This window comes from Ochotona curzoniae, unplaced genomic scaffold (genome assembly GCF_017591425.1).
Source record: "Ochotona curzoniae isolate NIBS_2020 unplaced genomic scaffold, NIBS_Ocur_1.0 scaffold_2683, whole genome shotgun sequence".
In the NCBI taxonomy this organism is placed as follows: Eukaryota; Metazoa; Chordata; class Mammalia; order Lagomorpha; family Ochotonidae; genus Ochotona; species Ochotona curzoniae.
The window spans coordinates 9433682-9451076 of NW_024467100.1; the positions used below are offsets into that span (position 1 = coordinate 9433682).

Genomic DNA, 17395 nt, shown 5'->3' on the forward strand with positions numbered 1-17395 from the left:
TAGGGTCTTACCAGGGACAGAGCTGGTGAGCCCAGAGAAGAAAAGCAGGGTTAAAATAGTAGGTTGAAATCTAGCGCGTTCCAGTGGTTAGATCACTGCCCACTAGCTTTGTGGTCTGGGACAAGCTGCCTAGCCCAGGTGAATTGGTCTGTAAAGTGAGATAATCACAGAACCTGCCCCAAACATGTTCTGAAGACTAACATTTAAGAAGCACTTTGAGCCTTGCTCTCAGTTGGGCAATTGCATATAGAGGCAAACTTACACTTGCTATAGACCCAGCAATGCCACAGCCAATGGGGCAGCGGGAGGTTGGTGCCACGGCTCATCTCTGAATGGGGAAGTGAGAGCCATGCTCTGATGTGGATGGAGGCTGGGCTGAAAGGAGCAGGTGTGCAGCAGCCTCCATGGTGGGGGCAGCAGGGTGCCTGCTGCTCAAGTGGGTGCCTGCCAGAAGCCTTTGCCTTGCTATGCTTTCCGCTGCGACACTCTTTCCCCAGAGCTTTCTGTAGAATCATTTCTGGGCTGTATTCTACTTTGGGCCCAGAGGCCACTTCCTGAAACTCGGCTCAAACCACTCAGTTAAAACCAAGCCTTCCCTGGTGCTACACCCACACACTGGCCCACACAGCCTCACTGTCTCTTTGTGCTGTGTCTTGTTTCTTTGTGGAACTGGCCACTGTGTGACTTTGTTCCTCTGTGTTGACCTACTGTCTGAAATATTTTGAGATGAAGCAATGGTCTCATGACTCCGGCACCTATTGGGAAGACAGTCACTGTGTATGACCCACATGCTGTGTCTGCTAAACTTGTGTCATCTCTCATGTTCTCCGCCAGACTTCCTCACTTTCCTGTCTCTTTCCTCTCACTTTCCATTCCTGCTCTCCCACGTCCTTCTTCCCTCTCCCCTCTCTCATCTTTGATTCCTTCTGCTCCTCCCTGAGCCCTGCTGCCCCTCACCATGGGACTCCGCTGCACACCTGCCCCTCAGCCCAGCCTCCACCCACCTCAGAGCTCCACTCTCATTTCCCCACTCAGAGATTAAACTTGGCACCAGCCTGCCGCTAACCTGTTGGTTCTGGTGAACAAAGGCACTGGCTCCCTATTTTTCAGCCCAGGACCTCTAGAAAGCAGAGCCAGGGGCCAACCTTCTGTTCTGCAATGTTAGCTGAAATTGTGGCCCAGGAGAGTATGGGTGTGGGCCAAGGGAAGTGAAGTGAGGAAAGATTTGACGGCATGGCACAGTGACCTAGCAGCTAATGTCCTTGACTTACCATCCTTGGGCACCGGTTCTAATCCTGGCAGCCCAATTTCCCATCCAGCTCCCAGCTTGTAGCCTGGGAAGACAGTCAAGGATGGCCCAGGGCCTTGGGACCCTGCACCCACATGGGAGACCCAAAAGAAGCTCCTGCCTTCAGATCAATTCAAGTCTAACTATTGCAGCCACTTGGTGAGTGAACCAGCAGACAGATCTTCTCTGTGTCTCCTCCTTTCTGTTTATCTGACTTTCCAATAAAAATACATAAAAATCTTTTAAAAACATTATCATGTAAGCATCTTATTTTTTAAAATGAAGAAAGATATGGCTGATGAGATGTGAGATTCCCGCGTGGGCACGTGAGCATAAATGTGAAGAGACACGGGGGATCTGCTGCTACGCTGGTTTTGCCCTGGGACATCTTGAGAAGAAAACTTCCCCTTGGAGCAACCTGAGGTGCGTGGACATGGGATGGGGGAGTTCCATGCCTGGGTCGCTTGCTCTTCCTACATCTCCTCTACATCAGAATGCCACCTCACTTACATTTTACAGAAGTGATTCAGCTAATGAGATTCTTAGCATCAAATACAATGCTGTCACAAAAAGGAAATCAGTACACAGGCATGGTTAGAAGGAAGACACATGGTTAGAAGGAGACAGCGAGGCAGGAGGCGCTGTGAAGATGAGGGCAGGATCAGAGCGATGGATGTGCAGCCGAGGATTGCCAACAAATCACCACAAGCCAGGAGAGGTACAGGCCAGGTTCTCCCTCACAGCCCCCAAAAGGAGCTAGTGTGCCGTGCACTGACTCCAAACTTCCAGCCTTGAGCACTGTGAGGAAGCGTGTCTCTTACTTTAAGCTTGTGGAGTTAAGGACTTCTTTCATAGCTTTTAAAAGAAACTGTTGTTGTTCTTTTTCCTATTGGACCAAGGTTCCCACTGGTTAAGCCCCACAGTGTGGGTGCTAGCTCCACACCTTCCTGGATGCACCAACAGCAGCCCAGGAAGCTGGCACCCAACCTGCCATATGGCATTTTATGATTTCAAAAGCAGAGAGGCCACAACCCAGAGAGAGCACTGACCAAGGATGAAGCAAGTCAGAGGCACAGAGAAGGTGTCATGACTTGGGTCCACAACTCTCCCTGGTGACAGTGGCCACCCCTCTATTGCATCCATTACTCCAATCTTTACACCTGCTGAGGGTCAGGCAGGCCTCTGCCCATGGTGTTTCCAATAAAACCCTCAGCAAGAGCTTGAGGCCTCAAGTTACATCTGTAACTGGCCCGTGTTTATAACTGCCCCCACCCTTTATCTGTATTTTCACAGTAAATACCTTTAAAATCTGGACAACAATGGTCCAGAAATAGTCAAGCATCAGGAAGCTGGGCAAGTCGGGGTCAAAGGAAACACTTGAAATGACTGGTGGAAGGTTTAAAAGGGAAGATGAAATAAATGGGGAAACAGTGGGGCAGGAAGAGGAAATGGGGAAGGGAGAGGAGAAATCCCCGAGTCTATAGAACTTTATCATAAACTATTTTAACTGGAAAAAGAACTTTAATGAATACATAAAAGGAAGAATATCAAGCCAGGGACTGGGCCCAGTGGCAGGGAAATGGGAAATAAGGGAGCTGGCACTTCTCACTGCCAGCAGCGGTGGCACCACTGGACACCCCCAAACCCTCTGTCCACAGAGGACTGCGAACCACATTGATGGCGTCACTGGCATTCAAACAGGAGATAGCTTCCAGGGTTTGTCTTCCTGTAAGTCTCCTGAGCACTAGCAGCTCTGAGTGGGGAGGAGGATGGCACAGAACACCAATACAAGGACACGAATTCGTCACAGGTGCAGTGCTCCAGTGCCAAAGGCAGGGCCTACAACAGCTGGGGGATCAGTGAGTGAGGTGGGGAAGTCCTGGAGGTTTATTTCATTGTCCATACATTTTCTAGAAAAGTTGGAGACAGCAAGCAATGGAGCATCAGACAAAAATTTTCCACATCAGGAAGTCCTGATGAAAAAGCAAAACTCGAGAAAAACACACATGAAGCAAACACACAGACATCCTAACTGATCATGTCAGGTGTGTTCTCCTGGTTGCTGTGCCCCTGAGAGATACTGACAGTCCCTCCTCAGAGGCTGCAGGTGCCCTAAGCCACCACCTCCTCCCTCTACCCACCCCGCCACTCTTACAGAAAGGAATTTTGGAAAAGATAAATCAACAAAGAAAACCCAAAGCATTAAAGAATGATGATAAGATACTGTTGTGTGGACTAAAGCCATCATCAGAGATTACAGCTCCTGGAGTAGCTGGGTAAGGATACCCAACACAGAGCCCGTGGAGATAATGACCATCCTCCAGAGGGGGCCTCCACTTTCTGCTTGCTGATGGCCTCTTATCTGAAGCCTCACAAGTCCCCACTTGGATGCAAAAGGCTTTTGCAATATGTCTTCTAGAGCACCGCTTGTTGTCTGTCCTTTGTGAAAAGCTGCCTGCACAGGGCTGCCACTCTAAGTCATAAAGTAAGTTCTGTCTTTAAAAAAAGAATGGGCCCGGCGGCGTGGCTTAGCGGCTAAAGTTCTCGCCTTGAACGCGCCAGGATCCCATATGGGCACAGGTTCTAATCCCAGCAGCTCCACTCCCCATCCAGCAGTCAAGGATGGCCCAAAGCCTTGGGACCCTGCACCCATGTGGGATACCCAGAAGAAGTTCCTGGATCCTGGCTTGTGATCGGCATAGCATCTGCCATTGTGCTCACTTGGGGAGTGAATCATCCTCTCTGTCTCTCCTCCTCTCTGTATATCTGACTTTCCAATAAATAAATAAATCTTAAAAAAAAAAGTTTGACACATTTTCATTGGACAAAGAGAAGGAGAGACAGAACAAAAAGAGTTTCCATCCACTGGTTCACTCCCCAAATGGCTGCGATGGCCAGAGCTGAACTGATACAAAGTCCAGAGCCTCTTTCAGGTTTCCTACATGGGTGCAGGGTCCCAAGATTTTGAGCCAGCCTCTACTGTTTTCCCAGGCCACAGGCAGGAAGCCGGATTGGAAGCAGATCAGCAGGGACTGCTAGCACATGGTGGGGGCAGATTAGGCAGTTGAGCCATCATGCCAGTCACTTAAAATAAGTTCTTTCAAAACCACACATGCACAGGATACCCTTCAGGATAAATGAGACATGCTCTTAGGCTGCCAAATGCACTAAGGAGCATCTCGCTGCACTGAGCACTCACGGTTTCTCTATAGAGAATTCATAGCCTGTCTCCCCCATATGGACACTATCATCCCAGCCAGACTAGCCACAAAGGGTTGCAATTGATCCTTGGGTAAAAATGTGGGAAGGAAGAGATATGCTATGCTAGGACCTCAGGCCATTCTTCAATGTCTGTGAGGATGTCTGTGGCCTCAGTACGTTAGGAAGGACCAACCACCCAGTGGAGCACAGCAGTGGGGCAGACTCAGACCATGTGGAGCTGGCACGATAGTGCCATCTCAGAGCAGCCATCTGTGCTGAGAGGAGAAGAAGGAAGAAGATGGACCCAGCCAGTGCTGCCTTCCAAAAGCTCAGAGTAAACAAAGCGAGCCACTGGATGGCAGTGCAGCAGAGAAGGAAAGCAAGGAGGCTGAGTGCTGCTCTGCGGCCATGGTCAAGGAACAAACTGAAGCTCCTGTTTCCCATCCATGAGCCCACAGGAAGAGGCTGAGAAACACCCTCCATTCTTCATGCAGGGTCATGGAAAGATGGTTTCAAAGACAAATCTATCTGGGTGCAAAGCATGTTTATAACCATGTAGGTTCTTTTAAAGATTTATTCATTTCCAATTGAAAGGAAGATTGAGAGAGAGAAGAGAGAAATCTTCCATCCAGTGGTTCATTCCCCAAATGGCCGTAACAGCCAGAGCTGAGCCTATCTGATCTGAAGCCAATAGTGAAGTGCTTTCACTGGGTTTCACACATGGGTGCAGGGTCCCAAAGCCTTAAGCAAGGAACTGGATCAGAAGTGGGGCATCTGGGACATGAACCATCACCCATATGGGATGCTGGCACTGCCAGAAGAGTAGCCAGCTATGCCACTACACCAGCCCCACAGAATTTATTTTTATAATACACATTTTTGTGACCTCTTGGAAGACCACTCATATGCATGGGTTTCTAAATCTTCTTGTATCAAAGTAATTTCTACAAAGTAGATTTATCATTTTTTCTTTTCAAAAATCAATCTTTGGGCCCAGCGCTGTGGTCTAATGGCTAAAGTCCTTGCCTTGAACATGCCAGGATCCCATATGGGTGCCGGTTCTAATCCTGGCAGCTCCACTTCCCATCCAGCTCCCTGCTCGTGACCTGGGAAAGCAGTAGAGGACGGCCCAAAGCTTTGGGACTCTGCATCCACATGGGAGACCTGGAAGAAGTTCCTGGATCCTGGCTTCAGATTGGCATACAAACAGGGGGTCAGATCAGAAGTAGAGCAGTCAAGATCTGAAACAGCACCCATATGGACTACTGGTATCAAAGGCAGCAGCTTTACCTGCTATGCCCCAGTGCTGGCCCCTGGTTTTTAATATTTCTTTTGAATAGACTGTCTTCTTGTTTTAGAATCACTGTAGATCTCTTTCTGGTTTTTTTTTAAAATATATATTTATTTATTTATTTAAAGACATAGTAAAAGAGAGAGGTAGTACCAGCAAGATCTTCCCTCCACTGATTCATTCCCCAAATCTGTAACAACCAGAACTGGACAAGACTGAAGCCAGGAGCCTGGAACTCCATCCACATCTTCAATAGGGATTCAGAGGCCCAAGTATTTGGGACATTCTCTGTTACTTTCCCATTGGCAGGGAGCAGAATCACAAGTGAAATGACCAGGACTGGAACCAGCCAGTACCACAGGGAGTGCTTTAGCCATCTGTACCACACCATTGCCCCTAACCTCTTGTTTCTGGACAAAGCCTTAGCCAAAGGGGTACTTAGAATGACTGTTTCAGAACTTTGCCCACAACTTTTGTAATTTTTCCAGCAGGTTTAGTTATTTCACTCATCTTCTTGTCTCTGAATTTTTCCTTAAGACATCATAGTTGGGCTTTTTTCTTGTCAGAGGGTTTGTGCGTGTTGTTCACACTGTTCTTATTGAAATAGGGTTTGTGGGAATTGCACCTATTATCTCTAGCAAGATGGGGTTTGTGGGTTACCTACTGTTATTACTGAAATGGTGTTTGTGGACGTTGAACCCACTCTTCTTAAAGAGATAGGAGTGTAAAAACATAGCTCTTACTATTTTTTTTTCTTTAAAGATTTACTGATTGAGATGAAGTTGTTGCATCTGTTCATGACATCTGACACCATGTGGGCAACAATTCCAGTCCCAACTTCTCCACATCTAATCCAACTCCCTGCTAATGCATCTAGGAAAGAAGCAGAATAGAGCCCAAGTCCTTGAGCCCATGAACCCACCTGGGGGGCCAGATAAAATTCCTGGCACCAGTTTTTAGCCTGACCCAACCCTGGCCATTGCGACCATTAGGGGAGAGTACCAGCAGATGGACGATCTTTATCCTTCCCTCTTTCTGTATATCTCTGTCTTTCAAATAAATAAAGTAAAAAAATTTTAAGCTATTGATTGGGGCTAACACAATGGCTCGACTACCTAATTTTCCACCTGAAAGCACTGGTATTCCATATGGACACCAGTTTATACCCTAGTTGTTTGAACTCCAGCTCCCTGCCTATGGTCTGGGAAAGCAGTGGAGGATGATGGCCCAAAGCCTTGGCACCCTGCACCCATATAGAAGACCTTAAAGAGGCTCTTGGCTTTGGATTGGCTCAACCCTAGCCATTGCAGACATTTGGGGAGTGAACTAATGAATGAAAGATCTTTCTCTGTCTCTCCTTTCTCTATAAATCTGCATTTCCAATGAAAATAATAAATAAACCTTTTTTTTTTTTTAGGATATTGACTGTTTGCTTCGGCAGCACATATACTGAATGATATAGGATATTGATTTAGCTATTTGAATAGCAGAGTGTCAGAGAGAGAGAGAGAGATTCCACCTACTAGGTCATTCCCAAAATAGACACAACAGCTAAATCTGGACCAGGCAGAAGCCAGGAGCCAGAAACTCCATTCCAGTCTCCCACACAGGTGGCAGGGCCCAAGGAGTTGGGTTATCTTATGCTGCCTTCTGAGGTACAATAGAAGGAAGCTGGATTGGAAGCAGTGCAGCCGGACTCTAGCCAGCACTCTGAATTACAAGCAGCAGCTTATGCCCCCTACCGTTACTGATAGAGGTTTGTGGTTTCAACCCCTGCTGTTCTAGTTGAGATGGGGATTGTCTGGTTTCATCTAGTTCTTAGTGAGAGGGTGGTTTGTGGGTATCTCAGGGAAGTGGGCTTGCTGAGAGCAGTTTGCACCTACTGTTTTAGTGAGATTAACACACACATTTACAATCCTGAGGCCCCATCTGTTCATTTTGCGACACGTCCAGTTCACATGTACACCTTTACCTCTTTCACAGGGGCAGAGGTATGACTCTCTCCCCAGTTTGCAGTTTGGAGCACTTCCCTAAAGCGGGCACTCCAACACTTTAGGCTCCACCGGAAGACCTGTTGAACATCAGACTCCTGGGCCCCATTTTAAGAAAAGAGGAGAGAAAAGAAAGGAAGAGGAAGGAAGGAAAAGCAAGGAGGAGTTCATCACATGCAGTAGGCCAAAGAAGTGACATGTGCACTTTCAGGAACCACTGTTCCACCACCAAGGAGCTTCTGTAGCTCACACTTGACTCCACTGAATGCATAGAAAACGCACAACTCCGCAAGAGGCACCTGCAACCTCATGCAGCTGAGAACAGCCACATCCCTGTGGGAGAGAGGCAGCCAGGAACCAAAGTCTTCTATCTCTCTTGGGGTGATCTACACACATTTTTGCATAACATTTACTATTTTTTGAGTGTATGTCTTCACATCAAATTGATTGGGGGGTGTATGTGTCCTTTTTTTTTTATTAATCTCAAACACATTTTTTACTGTTGTAGTTAAATAAACACCAGATATAAATTAGGATGAGAACATATCTGTGCTCTGTAATCTCACATGAAAAACAAATCTTATTTTTCAGCTACTATATATAAACAGAAGCTCCCACTTTTCTCCATTTTCTCCTACTTAATCTAGGGTCACGGAAAGGTCTTGTTGGCTTCCGTTCAATGGGCAGCTCCTGTCTCGGGCTCTATGAAGGGTAGGCCAGACCATCCCAACCTCCAGAAAAAGAATTACAATTATCTCTTTACACATTTGGTAAAATATCCCAGTAGACAGGGAGATTTTTCTCTGCAACCCAGACACATATTGTGCAAGGAATAAGTATATCTGTTCAAGAGTAAGGAAAGCAATATCTAGGATACCCAAGGGAGGAGCTCGTATTTGCTAATTCTAACAAGAGTACAAGTGGCTTAGGGACAATGAAGATGGAGACCTGGTTGGACAGAGAGGGCCCAAACCCAACAACCAGGCCTCAAGTGGGAAGACTGACAACTTACAGCAGAGCCCCTCTGCTTCCTCCTATGTGCTCAAAGTCATGGGTCTTCCTGAACCCACAGAGTAATAGGGCTGCACCTTGGTTCCCCTACCAAACTCAGGTGATCCTTCCCTAGCCCCGGTAACCCCGGTTGGTTACTGTTATAGAATTGCTTCCGGTGCAGAAGACCTTGTTGTCCATCAGGCACAAGGTCGGAAAATGTCAGAGACAACAGATCAATCAAACGTGGGAGGTGTTCTAGCCACGGTGTGCGCATTCTTCAGCCAACCTAATTTCAGAATTGCCTTCCTGATAACTTGCTTGAAAAGCCATTTTGTTTTGGGCTCTTCCTAGCACACTGACTCTAACTCCCTCATCTGAAGGGTTGCTTCAAATAGTTGAAGAGTCACAATGTGGAATAGGCTCACAAAGAGAGACACAGTACCAGAAAGTCACTCTTTTCAGAACCCTAGAACTCCAACTGACATTTGTTACCTAAGCTGGGTGGGACGCTTCTGTGAAATTGCAGTTCTGCACTGAGCCACTGGGTATTTCTGACATAGTAGGTGACAGATGGGTAAAAGCATAGAGAAAGACTGATTTTTCCAAGAGCACTGGCAGAAAGCTGGGTGGGAAGTGGAGAAGCAGGGACATGAAACCTGCACTTAAATGGAATGCCAGTATTGTGGGAAGCAGTTTAACCCAGTCCTTACATATTCACATTTTCAGATCCACTGATTATGAACACAAGTCTTCAATACACATGGCAGTCCATAATTTCAGTAATTTTAAAAAGATTTGTTTATTTTTATTTGAAAGAGTTACACATAGAGAAGGAGCAATGGAGAGGTATTCCATCTGCTGGTTCATTCCCCAGATGGCATTGGCCAGAGTGAGACAGTCCAATGTCAGGAACCTATTCCAGGCCTCTCACATGGGTGTGGGGGCCAAAGGCCTTGGATTCTCCTTCACTGGCTATTAGTAGGGACTGGGATCACAAGTGGAACAATCGGGACCAGAACCAGTGCCCATGTGGGATACTGGCACCAGCGTTGGAGGATTAGCTTGCTATACTACTGCATTAGTAAAAATTTGAGTCATCTTTTAAATTCACACTTAATGTTTTATTTTCAAAGCATCTGTCATTCTGTTGCTGAAACATTAAATTGAGGACTGCCACCGCAATTCACTCATATCCTATTTTACACAACCTGTTGCAATACTAATGCATTATAATGTTAACTAGCTAAGTGAATGCAAACCATTCCAGTTACAATTAATGTTTTCCTTCTGATCTTTAGCTAGTGAGACCTGACCAGACCCAGTGGGCAGAAACCACCAAGTCCATTTCAGCCTTCCTGATCCCCAACCCCCACCTGGGCAGGGGTGCACCTGCCCAGGTGGTCCTGGTTTGGGCTCAAGGCTCCACTCTAGTCATCTCCACCAACTTCTGTTCAGTGGTGTCTTACGCAGAACCACTCACGCAGTGCTGAGGCAGGGTCTCATCTGTGAGGCCAAACAAGTCCAGCTAAGCTCTGTTCCTCGGTGTAGGTGATTTGAAAGTGGTCTTCAGTAGAACAGCTTTGAATGCTGAGGGTACAACTGGACAGCCGAGAAGCTAGGCCAGGGCTCTCTTCATAGAAATTAAAGGACAAGAAGAGTCTCCCAACTCACCTAACCTATCAGTTCTTTCCCACGCTGTGGATATGCACGAGAAGAAATGTGAGGCTGTGTCCAGCATCTGTTGTGAAAAGTCCACTGCAAGGCCAACATTCCCCAAGTGGGAGCTGGCCTGCATGGGTGGAGCAAACAAAGAACAGAGGTGTGTAATGTCAGGGGAACCCTCTTCATCTTCACTCAAGGATTTCTTTCAATTAATAAATAACCTTCCAACATATGGGATAACTTCTCTATTCTCTTTAACTTGCATGATGCTTATTTATACATAAATGATGTTTATATATACATAAATTATATTTATATATACATAAATACATAAATATATATATGATAAGAAATCCAACCGCTTTGGGGTGGGGCAGGGTGTGGGGAATATCCTCCAGGGTTTGCTCTGTTCTGCATTTGCCAGCATGCGGTTTCCTCCAGGCCTTGCTTCTGGGGATTGCAATGCCAATGGTACATGTTGGTTATCAAGGTGGTGGAGCTCTGCAGAGACAAAAATAAGCACACAGCACACATCAAAGGATGCTACTCTCTGGGCACAGAATCAGTGCATAAGCTCAAGGCATCAGCCTGAAGTAAGAGAGAATTCATAGGAAAACCACAGAAGTTAAGTTCCCAGAATGGAGCTCCCCACAATCTACCTCTAAGGCATTTGTGCGAACAGCTGAGGGTTTCAACAAAAGTAAATTCACCTGTGACACTGCCACACATAGGTGTTCATGGAAGCTGCCAGTTGAGCGGGGAGGCACTGCCGTATACACACACCTCAGGTCAGTGACAGACAAGACAGTTCCATTCTAATAGCAAAGGCAAAACCTGCATGTACCTAACACATAATAATTAGAGTCAAATATTTCTTCAAGAAATGCATGAAAACTCTACTGAAAACTTGTAAGTGGTAGATGTTACTGTATGTCATTGAGAACTCCATGAAAAATAAACTCTTAGGACCAGCATGGTAGCACATCAGGCTAATCCTCTACCCTGTCGTGCCGACATCCCAAATGGGCACCAGTTCATGCCCACGCTGAACAACTTCCCATCCAGGTCTCTGCTTATGGCCTGGGAAAGCAGAAGAGTGTGGCCCCAGACCTTGGAACTCTACACCCATGTGGGAGACCTGGAAGAAGCTCCTGGTTGCTGGATTTCGGTCAGCTTAGTCTGGCCATTGGGGCCATTTGGAGAGTGAACCAGCAGATGGCAAAACCTTCTCTCCACCTCTCCACTCTGTAAATCTGCCTTTCAAATAAAACATAAATGTTTTAACAAAAATAGAAAGTCCTTGAATAGTAAACTTTGCACCCTCCTACTTTAGGCATTTCCCTCTAGCTGAAATGGAATAGTCATTTCCAACCCCCAGCTCCTTTCTGATGCATCTAACCCCCAGTACTTTATTTTAAAAGCAATTACTTAAATTTCTAGTTAAGGACAGTGTATATATGTTTCTCTAGCATGCCCTTTTATGAGAGATGCTCAGAGGGGCTGTTTGCTCATCATTGGATGAGCACAGGATAGAAGGTGACTTGGAACTGCTGCTTCTCATCCAACCCGCAGATCATGGAAAATACAAGTTCTCCTGAAGAAGACTCAGAAAACTGTGTCTGAAGTGCTAGCCTCAGTCCCTGCCAGGGGCTGTATTGTCCTGCACCCAGCAGAGTCTCCAGTCTGTCCAAAACTCTCTGCTTGCCTTCCATAGCCATTCAAACTGCCACCATGGTCAAGATACAGAGTACACACACACACACACATTTCATCATTGTCATTTGCAGTAGACCCTATTCCTTTAGATCCCCTGAGCCCAAGCAACACTGCTGCTCTTTCTTGCCTTAGAGTTTGCCTTTTCTATAAATTTATTTAACTAGAATTGTCCAGCAGTGATCTTTCATGTCTGACTTCTTTCTCTTACCATAATGTCTCCAGAAATCTATGGTGCGGTGGAAATTGGTGGTTGGTTTTCTCTCAGTGAGTATTGTTATTCTACAACGTGGCTATGCCTTAGAAGGATTCATCATTTGACAAACAGTTGGGCAACTTCTATGTTTTGGTTACTTCAAAGAAAACACATGGACACACAGGTCTTTGTGTAGACATGTTTTCTCAGGACTGGGTCTATGGCAAGGCAAGGGAGACAACAAGAGTACAAACTTTACAGGGGTACTGAAGTTTGTGCAGGTGCAGCCAATCACCTGTGCACCTCTTAAAGGTCGGTGCCCTAAATACATACCTTGACTCAACCACTGCCCTAGTTTCAATTCTTCAGTAATAGGATTGTTGAGTCAATGTCTAAGAGTGGGTCATATAGAAAGTACATGCTTAAAATTGTAAGAAAGTACCACACAACTTCCCAAAGTGGCTGTATCATTTCACAGTACTTCCAGGTGTGTACAAGAATTCCAGATACTCTCCCCAACATGCTGTATTTTGGTCTTGCAATGTCAACCATTCTGAGGTCATGTGGTGATATTTTCTTATGACTTTAGTTTGTATTTGCCTGGTGATAACGGCACTAAGCACGTTTTGATTTCTGATTGCTTCTCATCTATCTTCTCCGATACATGTCTGTTGCAATAATTTGCTCATTTTTACAAGTTGCTTATTATCATTTTTTTTATTTTCTATACGAGTCATTCATCAGCTTTGTTTCTTTTTAAAGTATTTTCTCTTCCCTGGTGGCTTCCCTCATCATTTTCCTTAAATGTGATTTTTTAGTTTGAATAGGTTGTCTTTTATCTAGTTTTCTGGAAATTTTAGCAGTGTTTAATTTGGCAAAATAGGTGTGTTTTTTTACCCTATTGAAATGGTCACAAGGGAATGGAATAAGGACACTGCTTGGTTTTAGTTCAACCTACATTGGAATAAACACCACTTAATCAAGCAGTAGCATGTTTCCTAAATGTTGCAAGATCCAACTTACAAATATTTTGATAAGTTAATGTGCTTGTGAGGAATCATGGACTACTTGTTTGTCAAGTCCTTGCTTGACCTGACTCTCTAGAATGTGCTGTCCTCATTAACTGAGTTCACAAGCAGTTCAGCCTCTTCTGTTTTACGGAAGCATTAATATTGGGTTGTTTCATTTTTTTTTTAATTTCTGCTTTTGTTGTTTGGCAGAATTTTTCTCTGTGGGAAGACTTTAAACTATAGATTCAACTTTCCTAATAGGTGAAAGGTTGCTTACGTTATCTCATTCTTTTAAAGCCTCAATGGTTTGTGTCTTTCAAGGAATTTGTATGCACCATCACATAGACAAATTAGTTGGTAAAGTTACAACATTTGCATAAGATCATCTTCATGTGTTGAGTAAGTAATGATGTTCCTTCTCTTGTAATACTGTGTGTCCTCTCCATCTTTTTCCTTATCATCTAGTTAAATGCAGTGCTGTTATTTTTTTATTTAAACAATAATATGTATTTTTAAAAAATAAAGAGTAGAAAACCAAGCTTATGTATGGCTTTTTATGTTTGCCTACATTTTTACAATTGCCAGTGTCCGTTTTCTCCTGCTGAACTGAGTTGTCATTATAGACCCTTCCCTTCTGACTGAAGTAATCTCTAAATTAATTATTGTATAGATCTACCAGCATAAGTTTTGTTACTTAGTTAAAAATATCTCCTACTTTATTTTTCTAAAATAGTTAGTTGTTTTTATTGGAAAGGCAGATTTACAGGAAGAAGGAAAGACAGAAAGATGTTCCACCTGCTGGCTCACTTGCTTTAGGCCACAATGTCCAGAACTGAAGCCAGAAGTCAAGGGCTTCTTCTGAGTCTCCCACATTGCTTTGGGTCCCATGGGCCTTCCTCTACTGCTTTCCCAGGACGTAAGCAGAGAACTGGATCTGAAGCAAAATAGCTGGGACGTGAACTGGTGCCCTAGGTGCTTATAGCTGGAAGATTAACCTGCCGAAACACTATGCCAGACCTTACTTCTTTATTTGTAAATAAAGATACTCAGTGACATTTTTTCCATCAACACTTTGAACAATCATCCCAATGAATTTGCTTAACAAAGTACTATGAAAATGTCAACCACTCATCATTGTTTCCTTATGTGTTTCCTATAATTTTGGAGGTTGTAACATCACAGTTTTGTATTTTAAAATTTATTTATTTCACTTAAAATCAACAGTTTTATTTTTATTATGTGACTACATTGTGTCTAGGAGCAGAGTTTTTTACATTTCCTGTATTGTTTTTACATTTTCTTATTATTGCTATCATTTTATGATACAGTTCCATATTCCCTTATCCTCACCCCAATACCCTCTCCCCCCACACACCCACCTCCTTTATATGATTACTAACATACAGTTCTTCATACACAGTCATATGTCCATCGTTGCGGGCATGGACAATGGCAGAGAGTCCAGAATCCTATTGTCAAGATAGAGTAAACAGTTTCATTGTAAGTCCATTTTTGTCTGGAAACAGAAATGCATACAACACTGCATCCTTACATCTCCATTTCACAGCTACTGTACATCCCGTCAAATGAAAAGTCATGATACGAAATCAACATTACAAAGAAAAATAGAAATTTACAATGCCATGAAGTTAAATAACATGTTACTAGATAATACAGTCTCTATTACACAACTACTGTACATCCCCTTAAATGAAAAGTCATGGTACAAAATCAACAATAGAAAGAAAAATAGAAATTTACAATGCCATGAAGTTAAATGACATGTTACTAGATATGACAGTCTCTATTACACAGCTACTATACATTCCCTTAAATGAAGAGCCACAAAACAAACTCAACATCTGGGAGAAAAAAAGAAATTAACAACACCAAAAAGTTAAACAACATGCTATTAAGTGACTAATGTGTAGCTGAAGAAATGAAAATCAAGAACCTTCTTGAAGAAAATGATGCCACTGCATGATCTACAAGTCACTGAATGATTTAATCAGAAGAAAGTGTTTTGAAGAGATGAAACCAACAGAAAACAACAAAACCCATGTGATATAGTTTCCGCTGATCTTTGTTGAAGTGTGTCTCCTACAGACAATAAACAGATGGGTTTTGTTTCTTAATACTAATCTATGATGTTTGATTGAGCTTAAGCCATTCACATTCAGAGTTAAATATATATGGGTGGTACTTTGGTCCTGTCATTTTAGGAATGGGTTGTTCATTGACTTAGTCTTCTGTTGTCATTTTACTGGAATGTTCTTCCCGTTTGCCTTTGGTTTTGGTAGGTGCTATTTCTCTTCTCTGTCAAGAAAACATCTTGAAGTATCATTTGTAGGGCAGGTTTGAAAGAGGCAAATTCTTTTAGCTTTTCTTTACTCTGGAAGAATTTTATTTCATTTTCAAAGATGAAAGAAAGCTTTGCAGGGTATGTTATCCTAGGCCGAGAATCTTTTTCTTTTAGAATCTGGAATATGTCACTCCATTTTCTTCTTGCCTGTAGAGTTTCCTGTGAGAGAACTCCTGTGAGCTTAATTGGCATTTTGTTATATGTATATTGATTTTTTGCACGTGCACATTTAAGGATTTTTTCCTTATGTTCAATTGAAGAGAGCTTGATTATCATGTGTCTTGGTGAAGATCACTTTTGATCAGGCCTGTTGGGAGCTCTGTGCCCCTCCTGGATCTTGTTTCCCAATTCTTTCTCCAGATTAGGGAAATTTTCCTTGATTATTTCATTAAATACATTTGCAAACTGAGCTTCTCTTTTTGCACCTTCCAGGACTCCCATAACTCTTATATTTGGCCTCTTAATAGTGTCTTTCAATTCTTGAATACTTTTTTTGGCCTGATCCAGCTCTGCTTCCAGCTTTTTGTTTGCTTCCCCTGATGACAGGAAGTATCCTCCAATTCTGAGATTCTTTCTTCTGCTTGCTTCATTCTATTTTGGAGACTCTCCACTATACTTTTAATTTGCTCTACTGTGTTCTTAATTTCTAACATACCAGCCTTGATTTGCTTCACTGCTTCCTAAATTCTTTGAACTCTTGCATGAGCTTCTCATTTTTTATCAGAATCTTTAAAATGAGTCTTAATGGATTTTGTGTCCCCCATTTTCTCAATGTCTTCCTCAGTTAACTCTGAGGTTGGCAAAGGGTTTTGCTCCTTTGCAGGGGAGTTTTCAGTAATATTCATTGTGCCTTTGTCTCTTCTTTTGCTCTTGATCATTCTACTTCTGGTTAGCAGAGTCTTCTTCTTCGGGCAGGTTTCTAAGCTGTGTCACCCACAGGTCTACAGTTTGATTTTACTTATTGCAGTTGGTACACAACTTTTTGCTTGCAGCCACTTGTGCCACAACCTCCAGCGAGTTCCAGGTCTGGGTTCTTATGTTAGATTTCCACTGTGGTCTCCACAGCCAGAGCTCTTGGCTCACCAGTCTCCACCTCCTGTGATACCATGCGGAGGCTGCACCGTTGTGTCTCTGCAATCTTTCTCCCACTTCCACTTGGAGATTGTCCCAGGATTAGAGAGACACCAGGTGTCCTATCTAGTTAGGTTGTTGGTGGTGCTGATTTTGTCGGAACCTGTTGGACGTTAGGTCTGGGTGCCACATCGACCTATTTTGACTGGTATGATGCCACAGTTGGTATTATTTTCCTACGGGACCTCAGCAAGTTCTCTCGAGCTCAGCACATGCACAGTTCACTGTTGTCCCCTGCAGTCCCAAAGCTATTGCCACAGTGCGCAAAATAGCACCTGACATACCACCACAACAGTTCTTGATGTGCTGGCCATCAAATCCCAGAGCTACCCAGACCTGCCCCGGGTGGAACTGGTAGAATGCCACGTCATTGCAGTTCACCAAGTCAGAAATGAGCTCACTCCCAGCTCAGAGCATGCTCCATCCTTTCCCTTGCCCTTTCCTCCTTCCACAAAATGATGCTCAATTCATCTCTAGAGGGCTGACTGGGCTATGAAAACGATTCTGTTCTCGCACTGCCCATCTGAGATTTGCTGCTCTGTCTCTGCTCCTGGTCA

General features: G+C 44.0%; 1 protein-coding gene across 1 annotated transcript in view; it reads right to left on the bottom strand.

Annotated features, from left to right (window-relative positions):
* Positions 1–10878: 10878 nt before the first annotated feature.
* The window catches only part of LOC121171578 (SLAM family member 5-like), a 57681-nt gene continuing 51164 nt past the window's right edge, over positions 10879–17395 (bottom strand). Inside the window, exon 7 of the transcript XR_005886149.1 lies at positions 10879–10927. The gene's annotated coding sequence lies outside the window, so the exon portion shown is untranslated. The remainder of the gene's footprint in view (positions 10928–17395) is intronic.